Source organism: Impatiens glandulifera, unplaced genomic scaffold, assembly GCF_907164915.1.
Source record: "Impatiens glandulifera unplaced genomic scaffold, dImpGla2.1, whole genome shotgun sequence".
NCBI classification, from domain to species: domain Eukaryota; kingdom Viridiplantae; phylum Streptophyta; class Magnoliopsida; order Ericales; family Balsaminaceae; genus Impatiens; species Impatiens glandulifera.
The window spans coordinates 149,855-176,016 of record NW_025919337.1 but is presented as its reverse complement, the minus strand read 5'-3'; the positions used below and the strand labels follow the sequence as shown (position 1 = coordinate 176,016).

Genomic DNA, 26,162 nt, shown 5'->3' with positions numbered 1-26,162 from the left:
ATTAAAAAAATCTGTTTCAGTAAAATGTAAATAAAAAAGTTAGATTTCTTTATAGAAAAGTAAGATTTTCTTGTAATACTTAAAAAGTTAAAAGAGATTTATTTGAATTTATTATAAAATTTATAATTAAAATCTGTTTAAGTAAAATATAAATATAAAAATAAAATAAAATAAAATAAACTTTTTTTTATCAAATTTATAGATTATATTATATTACAATAATTCTTTTTAATTTTTTTACCGTCAAAATTATTAAAATCTTAGAAAAAAATCATATTAATATAAAGGTCATAAAAACAGTTAATTTTTTAAATTTTTATTTATTAAAAGAGTATAATTGAAATTATTAAATATATTTTAGTGAAAATTAGATGAAAAGATAAGAAGAAAATAATTTTTTTTATTAATTAAATTTGTAAATCATATTACATAAACTTTTTTAAATTATAAAATTTTGTTAATTTAGATAATTTACCATTTTAAGAATAATATTGTCATAATATTATCACAATAATTTTTAAAATTTATTAAAGTAAAAAATAAAATAAATTCTGTTTATATTTAATTAAAATAATTTTTAAAATGTTTGAAAAATAAATAAGTAAAAAGTGGATAAAAATATTTTTTTATTAATTAAATTTTAAATCATATTACATCAATTTTTTTAAATTATAAAATTTTGTTAACTTAGATAATTTATCATTTTAAGAATAATATTGTCATAATATTATCACAATAATTTTTAAAATTTATTAAAGTAAAAATAAAATAGATTCTGTTTATATTTAATAAAAATAATTGTAATAAAAATAATTTTTTAAATGTTTGAAAAATAAATAAGTAAAAGGTGGATAAAAATAATTTTTTTATTAATTAAATTTGTAAATTATATTACATAAATTCTTTCAAATTATAAAATTTTGTTAACTTAAATAATTTACCATTTTAAGAATAACATTGTCATAATTATTATCACAATATTTTTTAAATTTTGTTAAAGTAAAAAATAAAATAGATTATGTTTATATTTAATAAAATTAATTTTTGAAATGAATGAAAAACAAATAAGTAAAAAGTGAATAAAAATGATTTTTTTATTAATTAAATTTGTAAATCATATTACATAAATTCTTTCAAAATATAAAATTTTTTTAACTTAGATTATTTATCATTTTTAAATTAATTTGTCATGGTTATCATCATAATAATTTTTAAAATTTATTAAAATAAAATATAAAATAGACTTTGTTTATACTTGATAAAAAGAATTTAAATTAAAATATTTTTTAAAATATTTGAAAAATAAATAATAAAAAAGTAAAAGGTGAATAAAAAATATCAAAATTTATAGATTACCTAAAATCTTTTTGATTACATTTTTTTTTAAATAACAAGATGAATATAAAAAAAATAAGTACTTTATAAAAAAAAACTATAATGTATTATTTTTCATAAAGACAAGAATAATTAATCCACCAATTTCCTTAGAATTCAAGTTATTGTACATTTTGTGAACTTTGTATGAAGTTATTGTGAATTTTGTGTTAAGTTGTTGTGAAATTAGTTCAATTGGCTGAAAATTTGAGAACTTTGTATGAATTGTTATTATGAAATTTGGATGAAATTTGGATGAAATTTGGTTGAAATTTGGCTGAAATTTGGTGAAATTAGTTTGTAATTTTTGTTGAATGATTATTATTAGTTCAATTTGGGTGATATTGCAAGGAGAATTATTACTTAATTTTCTGAAATTTGGTGAAATTAGTATGAAGTTATTGTACATTTTGGTGAAAGAAACTCATCTAATGGAAGTACCCGACAAAACTTGGATTAGCTTACGTCGAGATCATCCAAAATATGAGGAAGGAGTTGACCACTTCCTACAATTTGCAGTGAGTAGTACAGGACGACAGCAAGTCAAATGTCCTTGCGTGAAATGTTTGAACACGATTTTAATGGATATAGTCGATGTGAAGACTCACCTCATCGTTTAAGGAATAAATGTGAATTATGAATTCTTGTATTGTCATGGAGAAAGGAGGAGTACTACTAACGTGATTTATGCTAATGATAATGATGATGATCACGATGACGATGATGACGATGTTGATGACGTTGATGATGAAGTGGTGTCGGAAGTCACAAGTTCACCGAACTTGAATAATATGGTCAATGAAGAACCGTATATGCAAGATTTTATACACGATATGTTCTCCAACGTTAATGCTAGCCCGAGCAACGATGAACCAGTCGAGGATGCGCAAAGATTCTATAAATTGCTCGATGATTCTAAACGACCTTTATATGAAGGTGCATGAATAACCAAATCATCAGCACTTTTGAAACTCCTCCACATAAATAATGTTGGACAATGGACACACGCTTTATTCAATATGTTGTTGCGTCTACTTAAAGAGGACTTATTACCGATGGACGCTCAATTGCCAAATTCATACTACGAATGTAAGAAGTTCATAATAGATATTGGGCTTAACTATGAGAATATAGATGCATGCAAAAGCAATTGCATGCTATTTTAGAAGAACGACAAAAATTTGGAGTCTTGCAGAGTTTGTGGCCTTTCTAGATGGAAAGTCGATCAAACAAGCGGTGTAGTTTGGAAGAAGCAAAATAGAAAATTTATGTCCACTAAGGTGTTAAGATATTTTCCTCTAATATCAAGACAATAGAGGATGTACTTGTGCTCTAAGACCGCTCCAATGATGAGATGACACAAGGAAGTTAAAGGTGAAGGTGATATGTTGAGACATCCAGCAGATTCATACACTTGGAAAACGTTTGATGAGAAGTATAAGAATTTCGCGTCGGACCCCCCGTAGCGTGAGACTTAGTTCATCAAGAGATGGGTTCTAACCCTTTGCAAACGAAAAAAAGTCATACAGTATTTGACCGGTTATTCTAATTCCTTATAACGTGTCACCCACTCTTTGCATGGATTCAAGCAATTTCATTCTATCTATGTTATTAACCTTATCTTGTTAATAAATAAGGTTTTGACTCTAAACAAAAGTTCTTAGTATTCAAGTTGTTCTAATTTTTTGATTGTATAATTAACAAATTACTTTTATTGTTTAAATAATTTTTAATAAATTTAACATTAATCTACTTATTTATGTTGCAATCAAATCAAAATAGATGGCACAAAAGTAGAAACATATTTTTAAGACAGAAAACACATACTTTTGTTGGATCATCGGTTGCAATTTGTATTTATTTTGATGGATTCTCACCGTTTGTATCCTCTTAGTCTTTCTAATGATCATATGTTGCCTCCAAACTTCATTCAATGTAATTGAGGTGCCACAAAATGACTTTCCATTCAATGGCATCATAAACTTTCTTATCAAAAAATTCGGCAATTTCACTCCTTTCTATTGGTTGTTGTCATATTCCAGAATGATTTAGCCTCTTCATTTGTTACCAATTTTTTGTTTTTATTTTCTTGAAACCTACAATTATCTTATTCCATCTTTTCTAGCATTGAACTGCTTTCATTTTCATGTCATTCTTTTGTAGAAGGATGAAACTACTTCCCATTTTGGTTCAGTCTGATTTGATGTAGAAAATATATTAAAACTATGTTATTTCTTTTTCATCAGACTTTCTGTCATGTTTTTTACCCGGGTATGAACATAAGGATCTATGTTATACTCCATTTGAGATGTCGTATGTTTTAGTAATTTTCGCAATCTCTTCATTCTCTTTTTATAACTTTACTCCTTGATTTGTTGAATGCACATTATTGGTCATCGATTCAACTAATTAAGGAGTTAAGTTACAAGAAAAGATTGAAAATACTAAAATGCTAAAATATTCCCAATGGAGTGAGTTCGTTGATTATAAAGGGTAAAAACATAGAAGAAGTCTAAAAAAGGATAACAAATATTTGTTTTCTTCACTAACAAAACAAAAAAATGGACAATTATTCTTCCTTAAGAATCTCAGGACGAGGATTAGTGAGAATTAAATGTTTACCTCTTTTTCTTTTTGAGACGTCTAAGAATTACTTTAATAAATGGAAAAATAGTGTTAAATTCTATGAATTTTTTTTTAACTTGTTAAAAAAAGGTTAAAGGAAATCAAAACAAAATATATGTAAGTCATTCTTGAAAACACTTGAATGTTCAAATTTTAACTTTTAGTTAATTTGATTATTTGTATATATATAACAACTTTTATTCTCAACATTTCATCACCTTAATTACAATAAATATGCTATTCATACTTAACTCTGTTTGTAATGTTCTACCAAAATACTTATATTTCATTAACCTTTCAATTCTCAAAAAAATATAAATTAGAATGTTTGTCAATCAATGTTTTCTAAATTTTCAAAATGTTTCATTCGTAAGCAGAATTGCTATTTTGAAAAATTAGATACATACCAATCATGAATCACCAATAAGAATCATTATAACAAGTTTAAAATAAAAATGGCTTATTGCAACGATGGTTTCTTGCGAGGATAAATCCTGAGTTCGATCCGATGTGAGATGCGAGAGTTTTCCATCCGAGCCTAGAAGCCTTTGCTACCGATTGAAGGATCATAAAATTTTGATAAAATTACTCCAAGGCATCTCCATTGAACCTCGATGTGGAGATTCAGTGTTCTTTTGAGACTTTCTTCTTCTTTGAGATATTGTTTTTGAGGTTTGTCTTGCATGTTCTATTCATTTAGATTAACTTATACCCAACATATTAAAGAACATAAGATTTGAAGTGTTTTGTTGGAAAGTAAATCTTAATTCCAAGTTAAATACTAAAAAAAATTATAAAACAAAATAAATATATCAAAATAAAATTAAGAAATAGATTAGTTTAAATATTATTCTTTAATAATTTTTGTAAAATGATATGAATGTGAGTTTTATTCATTAACGAAAACAATCCAATACGACACACTAAAACAGTACAACATGGCATATGACACACTAAAACAACCCAACATGACACACTAAAACAACCAATATTAAGGCTAAAATCTAAAAATCCAAACAACATTCAACCTAGTGTTTACACAATTTTTTCGTATTCAATTATTAAAAGGCGAGACCTATGGTAGTATGACAAATTTTACCTCCATTCTCTTGAATTAATCGAGATAGATCATTTATCTAACAATTAATGGAATTTGGCGTACATATTTTTTCCACTCGTCTCTTCTTCGAATTTTATCATCCTACAATTGATTAATTAATAACCCTAAATATTCAGTTAAAATAATTTAATCTATATTAAAATCATAATATTTACTATAACACATTAAAATAATTTAATTTATATTAAAAACATAATATTTACTACCTTTATTTTCACACCACTTGAATGTATTAAAGTCGTCGATTTAATTTCGTACGTTCATTCACTTAATCTACCAATAACAAAAAAACAATATTATTACTATCAAATTAGCAATACATGCATTTAAATGCTTTTAAAGAAATATATCTTACTAGAGGAAAATCAGCAACTATAAACACCGGTACCCAACCTTCATTATCCATTTTGCTTATCATGTACATTAAGGTTAAAATCTAAAAATCCAAAACCACATTCAACCTTGTGTTTGCACAATTTTTTTTTTATTGAAATATTAAAAGGTTAGAGCTATGGTAGTATGACAATTCTTTAACTCCATTCTCTTGAATTAATCAAGATAGATCATTTATCTAACCATTAATGGAATCTTGCGCACAATATTTTTCTCACTCGTCTCTTTTTCGGATTTTTAATGTACTACAATTGATTCAATAATTAACAAAAAAGAAAAAAAAAATCAGTTTCATCTATATCAAAATCATAATATTTACTACCTTTACTTCAGCAGCACTTTAATGTATATCTCAATTTTGTACATTCATTCCCTTAATCTACAAATCACAAAGAACACTATTATCACCTTACTATCAAATTAGAATGTTTTCTAATAATTTTTTAAAAAACGGGTACCCAACCTTCATTATCCATTTTGCTTATCATATATATTTCTTTTGCAAAATTTTCTTTCTCACTAGAATAAAAAAAAAAAATCAACAATGTCAATTAGTTATAATGAAGATATAAGATTAGTAAATATATATATATATATATATATATATATATATATATATATATATATATATATATATAATACCTGAAATAATAATCTATTTTGTGAAATTTATCCCACCAAGGTAGTCTAGTGATAAGAGTCGGCTTAAGAGACCAAATGATTACGGGTTTGATTTATCTGAAATCGCTTTGAGTTTAAACGACGCTTGAATCATCTTTTTTGATTAAAAAAACGGGTACCCAACCTTCATTATCCATTTTGATTATCATATATATTTCTTTGGCAAGATTTTCTTTCTTACTGGAATAAAAAAAAAAATCAACAATGTCAATTAGTTATAATGAAGATATAAGATTAGTAAATGTATATATATATATATATAATACCTGAAATAATAATCTATTTTGTGAAATTTATTCCACCAAGGTAGTCTAGTGATAAGAGTCGGCTTAAGAGACCAAATGGTTACGGGTTTGATTTATCTGAAATCGCTTTGAGTTTAAACGACGCTTGAATCATTTTTTTGGTTAAAATCTGGAAACAAATCCATTTAAAAAACGGAAAGAGTTCAAATTAATAAATTAATTCGAAATTAAAGTTGTAAGGGAATTATAAAAATATCATCTAATGTCTTTAATTTCTACTATATCTAAGTTATGGTTCTTGATAGAAGATAATGAAACAAGAATATAGAAACAGGAAGATAGATGGGTAAGATCAGATCAAGAATACAGATGGGGAAGATCAGATCAAGACTGGATCAAGAAGTGACACATGCAGGTGGAATTTCGAGTAAAGCGGGATTGAAGGAATTCTCCGGGTGCGCTGAATTTCTTTGACAAGAGAGTGATCACCGCCTTCCTCTCCTTCATCCTAATTCTAATTCTAATCCGGACTAAACTGACTAAGGCTATAATCCAACCTAACACTACTAGCTAGAGATTAACCAAGGCACGGTGACCGGATACAACGTGCAGATGAAGGAGATGCAGATTCAGACCTAATTCTATCAGTAAAAGAAAGTTCAGATCTACAGAAAACGATTGCAGACGTCCACGCCGCCGGAGAAGTGAATGTTCTCGCCGGAGACGATGATTTCTGTCAAAGTGTAGAGGATCTCCCTATTGTGATTCTCTCTCTCTTTCAATCCCAGATATGTTTTTTTTTTCCTATTGTGATTCTTTTTCTCGATAATAACCGATCTCCCCCTCTGTTCTAACAAAATCAGTTAACTGATCTGTTTCTTTTTTTTTTATCAAAATGAACTAACCCCTCTTTCAAATAACCGTCCCGCCTTTTAGTTTGACGGGAAAAATTGAAAAAAAAATCTCCTTCACCCTGGTTCACTCGCCTATTGACTCATTTTCCTGTTTTTTTCCATTTCGAATATCTTCTACACATTGAAAAAAAAAATCTCCTTCAGCCTGGTTCACTCGCCTATTGACTCATTTTCCTGTTTTTTTCCATTTCGAATATCTTCTACACATTAGTGAAAACATCTATATTATACTCAAAATTCATAATTTTTCAAAACGAATGATATGAACGGGTTACGAGTTCTAGAAACTGAGTCTTTGTGAAAAATGGCGTTTTGACCCATTTACGAGCTCCGAAGTGACCCTTCGGTACATTTTCTCCAACAATAATATTATACTCAAAATTCACGATTTTTCATTTCGGTCATTTTGAAGGTACCAGAGCACTCGTGACTTGAGTATTTTTGAAATCAGCATTTAGACCATTGTTTTCAGATTTTTCTAAGTCATTTTTTAAAAGACATTTTTATGTTTTTGTTCTACCGGCCCAATAAACGAGCATGGACATTATATTAGATCGGGTTATTTATTAGATACCTAGGTGTAAAAATGGGGTGTCTACAACTATGGAATCATATTTAGGGTTTATAAGAGGTCTTTCATCTAATAAGAAAAATCATATCAAACAATAACAAATTTTAAATTATGATGAGAAATTAATTTATAATAAAACCTTACTAGCTGGTGGTCTTGGTGTAGAGGTATACGCAGATTCGGGTTGCCTAAGTAGAAGTTTATTCAGTGCAAAAGGAATATTCATATTTCCTCGAGGGGGATAACACCATGAATTCCAATTATAATTATTATTATTCTCTAATGATATTTGTCCACCATAATAATTGGTATTATAAGGAGGAACTCAATTATAAGGCGGCGGTGGCGGTGGTGGTGGTGGTGGTGGTGACGGTGATGGTCGTCAAAGAGTTTGTGAAGACCGACGAGAAAACTAGTTCTTGTTATCTGCGATATGAATCCTCCGGTTTTGGTTATTTACAATAGGCCTTCGGTTCTGATTATTTGCAAAACACCTTGTGGGATTCTGATTATTATTCGTCTAAGAACCTAAAAAAAGATTAATATATGAACTTAGAAAATCAACATAACAATAATAATGTAAAATAATTGAAAAAAAAAGAATTTAACCAGATAGGGAATAGGAACAGACTAGACTATTAGACTTCTTAGTGAACAACAAACCAATCTGACATATATTTGCATCTAATTAACCATTCTCAAATGCTATTATACTTCAAAGAGAACCTTTTGCACCATTTCAAAAGAAGTACCTTGTTAAGGAAGTTTAGATAATACTCAAACAACCTTAACATTTTATACTTTATCCTATCTAATAAGATGATAATAAACAAAATAGAAAAATGGATAAACAAAAAATATCGACTAAACCGAGTTTTAGTTGGTTGCCATTTATTGCCAACCGGACCGGTTTGGTTGGATAGTTAAAAATAAATGGTTTAACTAACCATCATTTATATAAATTTTTATGTTTAATAAATTAAAAGTTACAGATTCTATCAGTATAATTATGGAAAGTTCATAAGTATCGATAATCAAAAGAATATGTTACAATTAAATCCATTAACCAAACACCTTAATAAATATTACAATAACTTTAAACGAAAACAAACAAATTCTACGTAGATATGAATTATCACAAATTCAATCAAATAAAATTCAAACTAATTACAACGTAAATAAATAACAAATTAAAATTAATGTGAATCATGAATTTTATAATTTTATTATTATATATAATTAGCATTTATCTCGTGCATTTGTACGAGTAATAATCAAGGTTTTAAAATACGCGGTCCAATCGGCGGATCGACTGGTCCGACCGCGAAACGGTTAGATGGACGGTCCGGATTTTGAGTTCTTTCCGGTTACCTTTCGAACCGGCTAAAATCCGGTCCGACCAGACGGTTTGACCGGAAATCTGAACCGGAAATGTCCGGTTGGAAAGGTTTTCTTAACAAAGACTGGATCTGTTCTATCATCTGTGTGTTAGCTTCGTCTCCTTCCCCTTTGCCTGTTTCCGGCGACGCCGTTCTCTTTCTCTCTCTTTCTGTGGAACCAAATCATTGCTTGAAGCAAGGTAAAGTTATAGTTCCGGCGACACCGTTTTCTTTCTCTCTCTTTTCGTCGGAATCAAATCAATACCATGAAGCAAGGTAAAACTATAGGGTGCTAATTTGATCTGGATATTCAGAATTTTATCGTATTTTGATCGATTTCGAGATAGATCTAAGAAACCTCTAATTCCTTATCCTGATTAATTAAGCTTCTTAGTTGGGATATGTTACCAAATTTACTTACAGTTATCAGCTCTTCTGCTATATATAATTTAATTGTTGTTAATAATACCAAGATTGATGATCCTCAGATGAATTAGTCGTGAGGGTTTGCTTTGGTTTTACTACTTATAGTAACAGTAAGCAAGTTCATTTATGTGTTTTCGGTCACAGATTTCATATTGAATTAGTATACAGCATATAGTCAGCTGCAATAGGTTGAACCAAATGACTGAATGCAGAAGAATGAATCAAACCCTAACTGTAATTTTACCCAATTCTGCTGTTTGGATGCTACTTTTTCTTTTGTATTAGATTAGGTATATTTTGTGTATATTACCTACAAAAGCATGTATTTTTTTATAGTGAACTTCAAGTTTTGAGAATGAACAAAGAAAATTATCGATTAGATGGAATCACAACGAAATATAGATGTTAATAGACTACAAGATGCTTCAAACCTACTTATATTTTTGTATACCATTAACATCACTCATTCTTTGTTTATGTTAAAAAAAAAATATCTGTCTTATATTTTGTTTATGTTCAAATGATTCCGCACATTATAATAGATTATTCAGAATTTAAGAGTAAAAAATTGAGTTGTCATTAGGTTAGTTTTCTTCTAAAACAGATGACATGTCTTTTAAAAAATGTGTAGTATTTGAGTGATTTTGATCATTTTTTCACTTGGAATAAATAAGGCTTTGATTGACAATTTCAATTTCAATTGAATGTATAGAAAATTAAAAATTAAAATGTTCCTCCACTTATTAGGGATAATTTCTCAAATGGTAATATACTAATATATTTTATTATATATAGACTTTATTTTTTTAAATTAAAATCCGATCCAACCAGTGGTTCAACCGGTTGAACCGGTCGGACCAAAGTTTGTTCAAAAAAAGGGTCAATGACCGGAACGGTTTTCAAAACCATGGTAATAATATAGAAAACCGTGAAAAAAATATTACGGTAAAATTTTGATAACATTTTTAATTTTATTTTTAACCATTTTAAGTTTATGAGCAGGTCAACCCACAATCCGACTCAAGTATCAATTTACTCTCACATTGCAGAACGATCTCTAAAACAATTGATATAGTTTGATTCCTCAACTCATTTAGTTTCACCTCTAAAGTCCACTTCTTCCCCATACTACGAGTGAAAAGAAAAAAATGTAAAGACTATCATTAAAGTAGCCCAGACGAGACTTACTATATCCATTTGAATTATATCCCCTATCTTTATGGGAAATTTGATCAAATGACCCTCAAAAGAGGGTCATTCTCATATTTAACCTAAAAAATATCAAATTTTAGTTTTAACTTTTTTTATAAAAAATTTCCCTTTTTACCCTTACTAACCTTTTTTTCTCTTTTTCTTCTTCTTCTTCTTCCTTTTCCTTTTTCTTTTCCTTTTTCTTTTCCTTTTTCTTTTCCTTTTTCTTTTCCCCCCCTTTCTCCTTCCCGTTTTCTCCCCATCTCTTCCCAACGACATTGCTCCAGCCACAGCCGCCGTCCCCCTATCTTCCCCGACGACCTTGCTCTAGCCCCAGCCGTCGTTGCTCCCTGGAATCACAAACAGGCCAACTCCTGACGATCGCCAAGCCCCGGAGACGCTGATCCCGACGTTCGCCCAACATTACTGAGGTTAGTAATGCATAGTTAGTTCTACTCCCAATGATTTTTCCGTTTTTTGCATGTTGAGTATGAAGTTTTATGATTTTAGGGTTTTAGTTTAGGATTTACGCTTTAGTTAGGATTTAGGGTTGAAATGCTTAGTTAGTTATATTGTTTTAGTTTGAAATGTTTGATCCGAGAAATGTAGTTTCATCTGAATGGTTTGTGAATGGGGCGTGGATCGTGGGGGTGGGGTGTGAGGTGTGGGCTTGGGCGTGGGGCGTGGGCTTGGGCATGGGTGGGGCATGGGCTTAGGCGTGGGCTTGGGCGTGAGCGTGGGATTGGGCGTGGGCTTGGGCGTGGGCATGGGCTTGGGGTGGGGCGTGGGCTTGAGCTTGGGCGTGGGCATGGGCTTGGGCTTGGGCTTGGGCTTGGGCCTAGGCCTGGGCTTGGGCTTGGGCTTGGGCTTGGGCTTGGGCTTGGGCTTGGGCTTGGGCTTGGGCTTGGGCTTGGGCTTGGGCTTGGGCTTGGGCGTGGGCGTGGGTGGGGCGTGGAGCGTGGGCTTGGGCGTGGCGTGGAGCGTGGGCTTGGACGTGGGTGGGGCGTTGATTTAATTGCAATTCAATTGCATACCATGCAATATGTAAAATGAATTTAATAATTTTATTAATAAGCGAGGATAGCTCAGTTGGAAGAGCGTCAGACTGAAGATCTGAAGGTCAAGTGTTTGATCGATCTAGTTTCATCGCAAAAGTTTTTTTTCTATTGGAAATTTTAAACAAATCATGTGACATCCCTGGTAAAACAGAGTTGGTGGGTTTATTAGTGAGGAAGAAGATCAAGAAGAAAAGAGAAATAGGGTCTTGACTTCGAGCACAAGGTCCGTGTTCGGTTCCCCAACACCCAGGATTGACTCCAATCTCCATTCAGGAATTAGGGTTAGTAGTGATAAACAAAGAGAGAAATAGATTTTCCTTTTTCTGTTCATTTCAATTCTCAACTACTTTGATACAGTTCCATAACCATTTGAAGCTATTCATAAATACTCAATTGACTTCATTTGGAAACTCATTTTCTCTTAGATATCACATCCCAATAGAAAATACATATACACCGAATCCAATCTTTAATACATGCGTGAAATCCATTTTTACGAGTCAGTCAAAAAGTGGGGAAATCAGTGCATCATGATTTTCTTTTGTTATAGAATTCATGGAGAAAAAAGATAAAACATTTCAAGAATTGGGTAACAACTTGCCATTATACATCTTATTAAGCAAGTTGCGGGCATCAGGTCTACGAAGTAGACCCTTATTGTTGGGTAAGCCACGAGTTTCCCTCGACCTGCACCAAATGAACAGGGCACACGAGTTTCCCTCGACCTGCACCACAAAAATTCCCAATTCATAACAACAAGCAAAGAAGATGTTAACCTGGAAAATCAATTCTTAACAGAAAAAGGAAACATACCATAACAATTTGGACACTCGGTGAACTCGTAGACATCTTTTGCTCGTTTTCGGTTGAGTGCCTTCCATTTTCCTGTACCACCACACATGTCACCTAAATGAAAGGAATGACCAATTCATGCTCCAGAAACAGAAACAGGTTGTTGTTGTTAGACTTTGGAATTGAAATTGAATTCCATCTTTAAGGTCATCAAAAGAATTTACAGGTTTTATTGGAATAAAAAACATGATGAAACATTATTAATAGGAGTATAAGCAAAAGCTCATCTGCACTCACAAATAATGGCCCCGCTGCCACTACAACTGGAAGAATACTTTTGAGTAAGGTTTAGTAATGCTGCCAGTACAATTGGAAGAATACTTTTGAGTAAGGTTTAGTAATGTATTTTGTGTTTAGTATTTTTCGGGATGAATGGCTACAGTTTACAGCTCTTTATTACCGTGTTATTGATTGTTTTTTTGTCTTGATGGAAATTATATTATATTTATTGGAGTCATCACAAACATGTTCAAAACAAACACTTTGGAAATTGAAATACAACTTATTCTTTTTTAAGTTCTGATTTTTTTTAATTTTTTTTTTATCTTAGCTCTTTATGGTATAATGAAGTATACAGATCAAAACGATGAGAAATAATATTTCGAAAACTAAATAGTTTCATTGATTAGTATAAAATTTGCATCGATTAGTATCTATTATCAAGGAATTAGAATAAAATTTGCATTGATTTAATAGTTGCCCAAGAAAAGAAAAGGGAAAGGGGTTACATAAACTAATCAAATATCTCTTGACCAATGTGAAACAATACAACGTGAGAAAAGACCTTGGGCGTTGCCAATAAAAAGTTACAAAGAGACATCATCAATCAAAACGCAAGAGTCAAGCCAATACCTAGTAATCAATCGCAGTGTTATTGTAGGCTTTATATATAATTTTCGATGCTATTCGCGATAATCTCAAGCTGTTTTCACTTTACGCGAAGGTGGTCGTCTGAACAGACTAATGAGATCATCAAGACCCCGGGTTGTTATAACAAGAAAACTGAAGAGGGTTATCAGGCAGGATCCGAGCACAAGTAGCAAAAGTAAATCAAATGTTACACTGGCAACATTATAACAACTATTATAACAGTATGTTAAAGCATTACTCAAATAATAAAAACCCCAAATAATTTACTTTTTCATTAAACAATCTCTAAATCTTCTCCAATAATATTTTATTTTTCTCCTTAGAAGTGTGGAAAATACAAATAGTTTTATATACGAAAATATTCAAGGATATTTTTATGTTCAAAACCATCAGCCACATAGAATTATTTTTCATGTATTCTTTTATTTTGGTTAATTTAAAAAGAAAAGAACATAAAAATCCTCATTTCCATAAATAGTCATGTCGATGATTAGTTTGATAGGAAAAGAGTATAGTTCAAAAAATGGTTCATATCAAAATTGTTCATAATATATAAAACAATAGTTTAAGGGCCGATCTCAAATTAACGAATACTTTAATGAGTTTCCGATTTGAATTATAATATTATATCATACTTTTGTGGATAACAAATCATGTCTAAGCAGAAGGGGGTAAAAAAGTAGGGAAATGATATCATTACCTGATAAATATAAAGCTTCGAGCTTATGGAATCGTAGAATGTGAACACCCCATCGAGCACCTCATTATGTACATTCACTTCTTTTGTGTGCTCTCCTAATTCTTAACATTAGTAAGTGTAACATGGATTAATATAACTTAGTTCCATATTTTTATTGGTAAATGGCAATCACTCTTTGTAAGTATAATCTACCTTTTTTAAGGCGATTATAAGAGGATCATTCTTTGTAAGAAATGGTGTCATTCGAGAAGTTTGTGACTAAAGATCCAGCCATGAAGCGATATAAGACGGGTTGACGGCTAAACTGCTATTTTCAGCAAAAATTTCACCCTTCTTTCCTTGGTGACCATAGATATGTCTCTGAAAAGTCAGATGGAACAACACATATATTAACAATTTTCAAATAAGTGTTGGGATATTATTTTCTTCATTAAGAAACAAAATAAATAACTCTTCCATAAACATAAAGAAATACATATTTGCATTTAACAAGACAATAGAAAGTGAAAAACTTACTGCTATACTCTAAGCAACAAGCTTGACACTTTTAATAATGGCAGCCTCGTTTCCAAAATGTCTGCAACAAAGAGAAAGTATCAATTAACTAGTTTTCATCATATACACTCTCGGCTGAAATGTGAATAAAAGCGTACATTTCAAAATTTACCTGTTATCAAAAAGGCCACCACTACTTTCTAGAAAATTGGGGGGCGTGGATAGTCCAGAGAGGGTTGCTGCAGTTATTCTCAACCTTGAAAATTGTTCATACTCCCAAGCTACCTACAACAGCTTCACCAGTTTAGAATCTAATTTTTGCAAACAAAAGTACAACAAAAGCCAAATGACTTGTCCACAAATTCAATACATAATAGAATACAAGTATCCATAAAATGTTTTCGCTGAAAAAAGTCTCTATAACAATTATCCAGAATATAATTTTCATGTTGAATTGTTGATCATGATCAGAAAAAAATATGGATTTGTTATATGGGTAAAAAATCACAATGATAGTGAAAATAATATCTATATCAAATGAAACAAAAATTACAATATTTGGATCATGATGTAAACTGTTAATTGTATACCAAAAGAAGCAACAAAAACACACTATAATCATGATCCAGAAATAATTTGATCATAGTATGAAAAATCTCACAACTTTTAGCAAATTTCTAATGAATTCGTGATTGTAACAATATACTAGTATCTAAATTGTCCTTCCCTCGTATCATAACTTTGTGTCGGAAGTGAGGAAGCGGTGGGTTGATTACTCATCACCAGTGGTGAGGAAACCATCTTATATCTTTTCCTATAAACTTAGAAATATCAAAAGAAATATGAAGAATGGAGGCGAGCAAACTTTGGCTCCCTTTCGTTCTAATAATATTGATAATATTAACAGGTTGGAAAGAACACGTTCTCACTGAAGCAGAGGCTTCTAATAGATTCACTCTCATGGGACAACTTGACTTCCTTTATAAATGGAAAGAGGATAACACCATACAAAGATTCACACTGTAATTTTTTTTATTGCACATCAAACTAAAAATATACATATACGGGCAGGTCAAACAAGTGAAACAACCAAGCTTGGATAGTTTAAGGATTCAGGAAATTTTATTAGTAGCTTGGGATGAATTCTCTTACTCTAGGATTAGAGATATTTATTTTCTTGTTCTTGATGCCAACTTTAACGCCTAGTTCGTCTGCTACACTGGAAAAGAAAATAATTGTGATTAAAGAGTCAGAATCGAAAACAAAGGATTATAGTTTCTAAGCCACTGAAACTCACTAAGTTTGTCTTGAATTGCAATTGAATCCACGCCCCACTCACGCCCCACGCCCCACGCTCAACCCCACGCTCAACCCTAAACTAAGAACCTAAAAGTAATCTTGCATTCAGGTTTGTTCAACATGTAAAAGAGAAACTGAATGATTAAAATGAGAAAGGAATAATAGAAGGTAAAAGAACCTGAGGAAGCACAGCCTCGTCGGGGCTCAGCGTCGCCCTGGCTTGCGATCATCCTACTGGGACTTGGGTCAGGTGTCGAAGAAACTTTCCCACGTTAGGGGGCTTGGCGATCGTCCGGGAGATTGCCGGCTTGGGAGCAACTGTCGCGGCTGGAAGACGGCCGTGAAGAAATGGGGAAAAGAGAAGGAAGTAAAAAAAATAATAAGGGTAAAAGTGTCAAATTTTTTAAAAAAAGATTAAAAATAAAAACTGAATTTTGTAAAGTTATTTTTGAGGATGACCCTCTTTTGAGGGTCATTTGATCAAATTTCCCATCTTTATAAATATGACGAAAATTTTCTATTATTCCTCACTAATAATAGTGAAATCTATAGCTCATAGTTAAAAGAGAATTATGACCGATTAAAAACTAATGATGAACTACCGCGTTCATCAAATTTGGTGTTGAATTTAAAATATAAAGTGTTATTATGCTAGTTGGTTAAAAGGTTGTACTTGTTTTGTTAGTTTGCAAGATCAAACAATACCTATAATATTTTTAATTTTATTTTTAACCATTTTAAGTTTTATAGTCGAGTCAACCCACAATCCGACCCAAGTATCAATTTACTCTCACATATATATCTAAATTAACCACAACTCTCGACCCGAAAATCCGGACACTTTAAAAATTAAGCATCATTATATATATATATATATATATATATATATATATTAGTTAGTTAAAAAGTTGAACTTATATTGTTAAAATATCTCGCGTTCATCAAATTTGGAGTTGAATTTAAAATATAAAGTGTTATAAATCTAGTTGGTTAGAGAGTTGTACTTGATTTGTTAGGTTGCAAGTTTGAACCATACTTATAGGATTTTTTATTTTATTTTTAATCGTTTTAAGTTTATGGGCGGGTCAACCCACAATCCGACCCAAATATCCATTTACTATCACATATATATCTAAATTAACCACAGCTCTCGACCCGGCAATCCGGACACTTTAAAAATTATGCATAATTATATATATATATATATTAGTTAGTTAAAAAGTTAAACTTATATTGTTAAAATTTCTCGCGCTCATCAAATTTGGTGTTGAATTTAAAATATAAATTGTTATTAGCCTAGTTGGTTAAAGAGTTGTACTTGTTTTGTTAGGTTGCAAGTTTGAACCATACCTATAGCATTTTCATTTTATTTTTAACCGTTTTAAGTTTTTGGGTGGGTCAATCCACAATTCGACCCAAATATCCATTTTTATCACATATATATCCAAATTAACCACAACTATCAACCTGGCAATCCGGACACTTTAAAAATTAAGCATCTTTATATATATATATATATATATATATATATTAGTTAGTTAAAAAGTTGAACTTATATTGTTAAAATGTCTCGCATTCATCAAATTTGGTGTTCAGTTTAAAGTATAAAGTGTTATTAGCCTAGTTTATTAAAGTGTTGTACTTTTTTTATTAAGTTGCAAGTTAAAAATCATACCTATAGCATTTTTAATTTTATTTTTAACCGTTTAAGTTTATGGGCGGGTTAAACCACAATCTAACCCAAGTATCCATTTACTCTCACATATATATCCAAATTAACCACAGCTCTCGATCCGATAATCCGGACACTTTGAAATATAGCTCGTGAATTTGCACGAGTAAAGATATATAACCGAGAAAAAAAGTTACTGTTAAAATTTGATAATATTTTTAATTTACTCTCACATATATATATAAATTAATAACAACTCTCGACCCGACAATCCGGACATTTTGAAAATTAAGCATCATTATATATATATAGATTACTTAGTTAAAAAATTGAACTTATATTGTTAAAACGTCTCGCGTTCATCAAATTTGGTATTTTAATTTAAAATATAAAGTCTAATTAATCTAGTTGGTTAATGGTTGTACTTATTTTGTTAGGTTGCGAGTTTGAAATATACATATAGCATTTTTAATTTTATTTTAAACTGTTTTAAATTTATGGCGAATCAACCCACAAACCGACTCAAGTATCCATTTACTCTTACATATATATCCAAATTAACTATAGCTCTCGACTCGGCAATCCGGACACTTTAAAAATTAAGCATCATTATATATATATATATATATATATATTAGTTAGTTAAAAAGTTAAACTTATATTTTTAAAATATCATACGTTCAACTAATTCGATGTTAAATTTAAAATATAAAGTGTTATTAGTCTAGTTGGTTAAAGGTTGTACTTGTATTTAAGATTGTGAGTTCTAAACATATATATAGCATTTTTAATTTTATTTTAAACTATTTTAAATTTATGGGCGGGCGGGTCAACCCACAATCCGACTCAAGTATCCATTTACTCTCACATATATATCCAAATTAACCACAACTCTCGACCCGACAATCTGGATACTTTAAAAATTAAACATCGTTACATATATATATATATAGATTAGTAGTTAAAAAGAACTTATTTTTTTAAAATGTCCCACGTTCGTCAAATTTGGTATTGAATTTAAAATATAAAGTCTTATTAGTCTAGTTGGTTAAATGGTTATACTTATTTTATTAGGTTACGAGTTTGAAATATACATATAGCATTTTTAATTTTATTTTAAACCGTTTTAAATTTATGGCGGATCAACCCACAATCCGACTCAAATATCCAATTACTCTCACATATATATCCAAATTAACCACATTCTCGACCCGGCAATCCGGACACTTTAAAAATTAATCAATATATATATATATATATATATATATAGATATTTTTATGTTTATTAAATTAAAAGTTACATATTTTGGTAAAATATATTTATGTTAGAGTTTGAATTTTGAAAGTTTTATACATATATTATTTAAGAAATTATATATCTTTTTTTATTTAGAATTTTATTAAATTATTTTAAGAAAAAATAAAATAAAGTTGAATATAGGTTTGGAAAAAATAAAATCATTTAAAAACTTTTTTTATAAATATTTTATTAGAATATTAATTTAGATTAAATAATGTTCTAAAATATGGTAGGTATATATTAATAAATTAAATAAATAAATAAAAACTCAAATGTTTCAGTTAATAGATAGTTCTAAATAAATATGTGAAATATGTGAAATATGATAAACATTTAAATCATTTGTGAAATTGTTATAAATCATTTATATAAGGTAAATCTATTTAATAATAAAATTAATGAAAAAAATAATTCATAATAAAATAATTAAAAAATAATAAATGAATTTAAAATTAATATTTAATGTGTCCCTTTTTTGGTTTTTATTTATTCAATTGTGAACTAGTTTATTTATTCAAATATTTAATAATATTGAATAAATAATATATTAAATACAAATTTGTTTAAATTTAAATAGTTAAATTTATATATTAATTTAAATTAATTCAATTTTTGACTAACTTTTTGAGATAATCTGTTAGGAGATAGTTTCAAAATATAATATTTGTTTAGTAACTTTTTAACTTTTTGTAGTTTTTATTTGTTTTATATATTTTTTAAATTAATTTTATATATAATTATATATATTTTATAAATAATAATATATAATATATACCGAGAAATAATATAAATTAGAGTTTATACTTTTTTTTCCATTAATTATATATTCAAAATAATTTAAATGAGAGTTTTATTTCTTAACGACAATAGTATAACAAAAATGTTAAGGGAAAAATCATTAAAAAACAGCATGACACACTAAAACAACACAAGGTTAATGTTAAAATCTAAAAATCCAAACAACACATTCAACTTAATGTATACATTTTTCTTCTACAATTATTAAAAGCCTAAGATATGATAACATATGACAATTTTTTTACCCCATTATCTTGAATTAATTGAGATAAATTATTTATCTAACAATTAATGGAATATTAGGCTCTTCTGATTTTATTGTCCTACAATTGATTCAATAATTAACACCAAATATTCAATTAAAATAATATAATCTATTTTAAAAACATAATATTTATTACTTTTATCTTGAATGTATTAAAGCAGCAATATCCCCAAATTTTGTACAGTTCATTCTCTTAATCTACAAATCACAAAGAACAATATTATAACTATTTTACCTATCATATACATCTCTTTTGCTAAATTGTCCGGTATACTAGAATAACAAAAAAAAATCAACAATATAACTAATGAAGATATAAGGTTGGGAAATATATATATATATATATATATATATAATAATAATAACCCCACCAAGGTAGCCTATTGGTGGTAAGAATCGGTTTAAGAGACGTCACAATCAAATCAGATCAAACAATAACAAATTTTAAATTATAATGAAAAATTAATTTATAATAAGGCTTTACTAACTTGCGGTTGTAGTGTAACTGATTTTGTAAAAAAAGGAAAATTCATGTTTTTTGGAGGGATAACACCGTGAATTTCAATTATAATTACTATTCTTTAATGGTATTTGGCACTAGTAGAAAATGTGTAATAACCGAGGATGCTCACTTTTCTTTCTTTCTTCTTCCGCTTCTCTCGCTCACTTTCTTTCTCCGCCCCAGATCTGTTCAGATAGATTCTCCCCAAAAACGATTCTCCGCCCAAATCTATTCTTCCTCCACCGCTCCGTCCTCCTCCAGCCACAGATTCCCTTTGTCGATTTTACGCCATCCTCCTATCAAGATTCTAGGTGATAATTTTACATTTTCTCCGTTTGATTTGGTTGAAGAATTTGTTTGTCTGTTCCTTTCTTCATTAATTTGTTGTTTAACCTAAATTAACTATAAAATTTATCTCTAATTTTGGATGCAAATTCCAATTTTGTTAAAGCTGATAAAACTGTGTAGTCAAAAGTTGTTCAGACAAGGTACAATTTCTCTACTTATAGCTCATATTCTGCTGTTTGTTTGCTTATTTGTTCTAAGCTGGGTGATGTTTGTTTTTGACTGAACTTGGCCAAATGGCAACTTATTCAGTTTTAGTGTCTGGACTCCATAGTAGTTAGTCATCCTCTACTCTCTACTCTTTTCAATGGTGTTAGAAACTAAAATAGATTCAATTGTTGATGTTAAATGGCCTTCTTCACAATAGTCTGTTGTTTTGTTCTCTAGAAAGTAGAATGGTGTTATCATTGTGAGATTATAATCTGTTTTATGCCTGTATCATTCTGTATCTTGGTGCATTTGAGTTTGTAAACTGTTTGTCTTATAATTATCTTTAATGATCTTTTGTTGAATATTATTGAGTTCACAAGATTGGGAGGTGCAACTAAACCTTTCATCTCCAGATACTCGATTCAGAACTGAGGTATGCTTACAAGTGACATATTTTTGTGTATGACTAAAGTTTAGTTTCAAATAGTTTATGCATCTAATTGGTATTATAATGAAGAACCCAATTATTCAGTGGTGGTGATTTTTGCCAAAGAGTTTTACGAGAAAATTGATTCTTGTTATTTGCGAGATGAATCCTCCGATCGTGGTTATACAATAGGCTGATTATTGGCGACGACCCTCATCAGATTCTTATTATTATTCATCTAAGAACCAAAATAACGATTAATATATGAACTTACAAAATAAATTTTAATAATGCAAATACTACGTAACAAACACTACTGTGTGTCGCTTATTTTCTTTTGCGGGAATATTAAACAAAATAATTAAATGTATAGGTGGATAACTTTTCATTTTATATTTTAAAGACTTTTAATATTTCTATACTTTTAATATTTCTAAACTTTTCATTATCACAAATTATGTATATATAAGCCTATTGTTATTAACATAATACACAATACTTTTATTTCAAACTTGGAGATGTCATTAATTGTGAAGGAATCTTGAAGATGTCATTAACTCAATTTAGGTATATATAGACCTATTGTTATTGGGAAATTTGATGAAATAACCCTGATAAATTTAGCATAGGTATGATAAATTTATCAAATATAACCTTTTTCCATGGGCAAAAGACATCTTTACCCCTTAATTAAAATTATGCCCTTTTTTATATCCCAACCCATTTTCCTTCTCTCTCTCCATTTCAGTCTCCTTCTTCTCCCCACCCTCAAATCTCTCTTCTTCTTCTCCCCCGACGATCCAATTGAATCCACAAAACAAAGGGATCGATCAACTCCCCGAGGAAACGTTGTTCGCCTTCATCATTTCAGGTTAGTTTTTCGTAGTTTTCTTTGAATTAATGATGAAATGGAAGAATGATTTAGGTTTTAGCATTTATAGTTTAGGTTTAGAGTTTTAGGGTGGTTGAATGCTTTTAGGGGCTGGCTAAATGTTTTTATTGTGTTTATTGTTAGTGCAACAAGCGAAATGCATTTTTCGCCTACGAAAAATGCATTTTTCGTAAGCGACAATTGCATTTTTCGTCTGCGAAAATATTTTTTTTTTCGCAGACGAAAATTGCATTTGTCGCCTGCGAAAATTGTATTTGTCATTTAACTTTCTTAACATTGTTTCACTTGACTAATTTTGCAGAGATTGTTGGTTAAGTATGGGTCTTTGATTTGTTCATGTCTTTTGCCCATAGAAAAAGGTTATATTTGATAAATTTATCATACCAATGCTAAATTTGAAAATAACCTTATTATTAGGGTTATTTCGTCAAATTTCTCTTGTTATTAACATAATACACAATACTATTTATAAAAGATAAATTTTCAATGTATTGTTATAAGATGAAATTAAAAAATGTTTCAACTTTCTTTCACCGTGAAATGAAAGATATAATAGTAGAAGAACAAAAACATAATGATTTATCTGAACCATTTTATAAATTTTATGCTGAAAAGATTTTTTTTTTTAACTAGCATCTAATATTCAAAACCTTATGTTACAACAAAATGACGCTAAAATTATTTTAAAGAGAAATTCTAAAATTTTGTATACACCACCATGGATGAAAGATTTTACAAATTAAGTAGAAACAGTTAAGAAAAGGAAAAATATTTTTATGCATTCAACTTTTCCCTCTTTTATAAATGTATGTACTGAATTAAACTATACATAATTCTTAGAAAACATTGATCAATCATATGATTCAGTTTAATACCGATTCAGTTTAATACCAAGAAGCTGCAATGTATTCAGATTGAATAATTTAGAACTTGATATTTAAAAAAAAAATAAACTTTTACAAACCTACCAAAAAGATAATAAAAAAATGCTATAGGTTGTAGATGAATTTATAAATTATTGCACATTGAATTCTTTTTAATAATAGTAACATTGATGATGAGAGTGTTTATTCTGATTGTCCACTTTTGAACGATTACGAGGCGTTGTAGTTTCTATTGCCAGAAAATGTTTTTAACCATTATGATATACAAGATTATGGTTAAGACATATTCTAAAATATTTATATTGAATCTCACTGTGTTAATAGACAATCCAAAACAAAATTTTCTGCATTGCATACCATTAAACTTTGGAAAAAATATAAGAAGTGGCTCGTATACATCCAGAATAAGTCTATTCGGGCAAATCTGTATTTGAGTTCATTGGCGAATCAATAATTTTTTTTATTAATTTGTGTAAGCCTAATTGAAACTCTCACTATTGCAGATTATGACTTTGAATTGATGTAAATTTATTATCTGTATCCTCGTCCATCATATTCAATATTTAGTAAGTAATTATTGTTGTCAAGTAGGAATAGTTGATCGAGATTTTAAAAATTTATGAAGACGTGATATTTTTTTAATGAACAAATAAAATAAAGATACGCAATTAAATACTTGTTATTATAGTAGAACGGAATATTATGACTACACTTTTATTTGTGATGGATACATTCTTATACCTTTAAAGTGACAACTATTATTGTGAATATTAAATTATATATTTGAAAACTAGGTTACATAAAATAGTTAATAACTCGACCAAAAAAATACAAGATTTCACTCGCACTCTCCATTGATTAGATCTTGAGGTACATAGTGAAAGAGATTTAAACTCTCCGGGAATTCATTTTCTTACAATTCTTATTGTAACACTCTTTACCTTTGTTCTGTATTTTCTTTGATTTGGTTTGAACCTCTATGTAGAGCTTTTCATTCTAGAATTTTTTTTTTAGAAATGACTTATTGTTATTTAATTAAAATCCTAAAAGGAGGAGAGATACAAGAGTTTTGAAATTAAGACAAAACATCCCTTTGTCCTAATTTTGAAAACAAACAAATCTATGAATTCAAATAAAATAACAAGTTCAACAATTAGAAAAATATAGCAAACAAAAACAAGAACAATTTATTTTAAAAAATAAATTGGAACATCATGTACCCAATAACCATCAATCAAGCATTCATTTCTATCTCACCTTAAACATTGCTTCCTTTGTGACTTTATCAAACACAATCCTCCTCCATCTTTAACAAAACTCCCAATTCTTAAGCGTTCTTCTCCATGTGTTAATAAGAGATAGACCACCACCAACAATATCATTCCATACTTTATTTTAATTCTCTTGTTCTAGAGAAAACTCTAGCATTTCTCTCCATCCAAAATGATACACAAGACATCCTTAAAAGCATTTGAATAAATTGGACTTAAATTAGTTTCCTTTAGTATTTGAAAACACTAAATTTATAATATCACTCCAATCAACTAAGTGAGATTATAAGCTCAAATTGTCGACTAATTTACCCCAAAGAACTTTAGTGAACTTACATTCACCAAATAAATGAGAAATCGACTCATCGCAATTGATGCATAGGACACAACTAGTGTTAGAGATGATCATGAACCTGCTCAATCGATCTCTAGTCATCAGCCTACCTCTATAAACTAACAAAAGTAATATGATGTCGATGTAGAAGATCATACGTTGTGATACCACTCAACAATTTTTTTTGAGAGCGAATACACTGCCCTACCATAAATTAAATTTGTTATTGATTTCAACAATTCCATTCATGCACATTGGTCCTTTTTGAAAGTTTATACGGTTGACAGTCTGAATGATTCTTGTCCCATCCGCATTTGACCTTAGAATATAAAATTTCATTTGCCTTCCATAACATCACGCACACAGCAGTCAGCTACTGCTCTCTTCTTCTTTTAATATTTTTTTCTTTTAATATTTTTGGCTTTATAACTCAATTAGGTTATAAATTAGTATCGGGGTTAATGTGAATTACAAATAACTTATTTATAAATTAGGTTATATCTAATTACAGGAAGACTCCAGTCGGCAAAAAGATATAAATTAGGTTTTCACTCTCTCTAGAATTGTAGAAAGAGAAAACTGCGCAGCCGCGGAGGACTCTGTCCGTGAAGAAGGTCATCCGATGGTTTCTTGCGAGGATAAACCCTGAGTTCGATCCGTTGTGAGACGCGAGAGTTTTCCATCCGAGCCTAGAAGTCTTTTCTACCGATTGAAGGATCAGGTAATTTTGATAAAATAACTCCAAGGCATCTCCATTGAACCTCGATGTGGAGATTCAGTGTTCTTTTGAGACTTTTTTCTTCTTTGAGATATTGTTTTTTAGGTTTGTATTGCATGTTCTATTCATTTTGATTAACTTATATCCAACAAATGACACTACTTTTACTATTTTGGTTTGTTTATGTATTGATGCAAATAAGCAAATTCCAAACAACCCCTAATTGTTAAATGTTGTTTAGGAAAACGAGGAGCTTATAGACAGGAGCCAAGCCAGTCTTTCAGTAGCTCCGGTTCTTCCAAAATTTCAAGTCAAGGATTTGGAAAGCATCTCCATTTAAACTCTCAGGGAATTCCTTTTCCCTCCATCATTGCATTCTATTGCTATTGTTGTCGAAACCTAGGTAAGATG

At 29.7% G+C, this 26,162-nt stretch overlaps 1 long non-coding RNA gene across 1 annotated transcript; it reads left to right on the top strand.

Moving 5' to 3' along the window:
* The first annotated feature begins 22,463 nt into the window (after window positions 1-22,463).
* On the top strand, window positions 22,464-26,162 carry LOC124917818. Its single transcript, XR_007097245.1, has 3 exons — window positions 22,464-22,523; window positions 25,595-25,754; window positions 25,993-26,162. It is a non-coding gene; the product is annotated as an uncharacterized LOC124917818 (long non-coding RNA).